The following is a 1,938-nucleotide window of genomic DNA, read 5'->3' on the forward strand; positions in this document are numbered from 1 at the left end:
GCTGGAGACCATGGTGAACGTCTGGCTGAACCTCATCCCTTGGACTCCAGCTTCAAGAATGTGTTTTCATGCCCGGCCTTTGTTCCTCCATAAACGTGTCCTTTAGTTTCCAACAGATCTTTATAGTTTGTGCTTCATAAGCCAACTCTTCTTCTTATTTTGGGGGACTCTTTTTCAAAGAGCTTGCCAATGAAGATTTAAAGACTGAGCGGGAGCTTCTTCCAGGAGTTCTGAGCCTTGGCTGTGGACAAAACAATCTCACGTTGGGCAGCTTTTCCTCAACACAAGAAAGTTATTAATGGTCAGAGCACCACCACTAGGACTTTATCAGAAACTCAAAGCTTGGGGGATAAAAAGGAGCAAGAGAATACTGTAACAAACTTCGTACAGAGTTCGGTCTATTAATTGTTTCATGTTAGATATTCTATGTGTTTACCTCAATTGAAAAAAAAAAAGAATGTTTTTGCTAGTATCAGATCTGCTGTGGAATTGGTATTGTATGTCCATGAATTCTTTTCTCAGCACGTGTTCCTCACTAGAAGAAAATGCTGTTACCTTTAAGCTTTGTCAAATTTACATTAAAATACTTGTATGAGGACTGTGACGTTATGTTAAAAAAAAAAAGGTGTTAAGTCACAAAATGCGGTAATAAATATTTCATTTTTGATTTTTTGTTAGGCTTTTGCGTTTTTAATAGCTCTAAGGCAAGGTTGCACAACGCCTACTCTATGTCGTGTTAAAAGCAGGTGATAGTTTTGCCCCCAGAAGTTGACTGTATTTGAAACTTAACCAACAATTTTTAAGGTAACCGTCTGTAGCACTTAGTGTGTATTTGGCCTATAAATCATACCGGCAGAAAACTTCTAAAGGTATGAAATTGTGTGTGTGTGTGTGTGTGTGTGTTATGAGCCAGGTTGAAAGATTACCTTCGATATGTCTAACCTCTTTAGATGATGTTTAAAAAAAAAAAAAAAAGACTCTCAGATAAAGCTTCTCATGTTCGTCCTCTGCCAGAATAAAGGGCTTTTTCAGGGTTAATTTTACATCATAAGAAATAACTAACGTCTGTGCTCAAAGATAATTCATCTGCCTGTGTTTTTTCTCTGTCTTACTAAAATACTGCTGAATATGTAAATTAAAATTTACATATAGATGTTCATAGATGAGTAAACAACTTCTATGGAGTTTGAAATCCTGAGTTGCAAAGATTAATCATTAATATTTAATATAAGTTATATTATGTCTTTTTATTTCAGACACCCCCATGTGCAGTCACGCTAGTGTGATGAGTTGGTGACTAAACATAAATTCTTTTCTAAAACAACAGCACAACAGGCAATATGATGCCATTTTCCAAGTTTCACCCAACATTCCTAGAAATCTGTGTTACTGGCTTTGCTGGTACTGCACAAACAATGCCTGGTAAAGTGTGCAAAGTGGAAAAAAAAAGTGTGAGGTATTTGCATGCCCCCTCAATTTTCAAACTAAATATCCTACCCTGGAATTTTGTAACACCTGAATTTTTAATCCCATGTGTGGAAGGGATTATATCATAAAACTAGTTCCGTGATGTCAGCTTGATAGGGAAATAGTTCAGTAGCTCCGAAATCCAAGTTTGTATCTCACTTGGAGTGATTCCACTTTCCCATTGCAGAAAACATCAATAGAAGTTGTCTATAAAGAAACAAGGAGATAAATTTCTATTGTTTTGTATTATTTTTGGCTAGGGAGAATTTTTATTAACACATTTATCAGCTTAATTGATATGCTGTTTCAACGTAGAAATAACACTTCTGACACAAACTGATGGTTAACGGAGAAATTCTATGCTACTTGGAAAAGAGCTTCCCTCTCATTTTTGTTATCCTGGCGCACATGGAGTCTTTTTGCAAAATTCAAATATTTGTGTATTTTTACTTCAAATGCTTTTAGGTGAAG

The 1,938-nt window shown here is 35.9% G+C and overlaps 1 protein-coding gene across 5 annotated transcripts in view; it reads left to right on the plus strand.

Moving 5' to 3' along the window:
- The window catches only part of MEIS2 (Meis homeobox 2), a 209,310-nt gene extending 208,638 nt beyond the window's left edge, over window positions 1–672 (plus strand). For all 5 annotated transcript variants that reach the window (XM_081795891.1, XM_078448462.1, XM_078448467.1 and 2 more), the window contains one exon: window positions 1–672. This exon is cut by the window's left edge and continues 757 nt beyond it. The gene's annotated coding sequence lies outside the window, so the exon portion shown is untranslated.
- Window positions 673–1,938: the final 1,266 nt, after the last annotated feature.

This window comes from Panthera onca, chromosome B3, assembly GCF_046562875.1.
Source record: "Panthera onca isolate mPanOnc1 chromosome B3, mPanOnc1 haplotype 2, whole genome shotgun sequence".
In the NCBI taxonomy this organism is placed as follows: Eukaryota; Metazoa; Chordata; class Mammalia; order Carnivora; family Felidae; genus Panthera; species Panthera onca.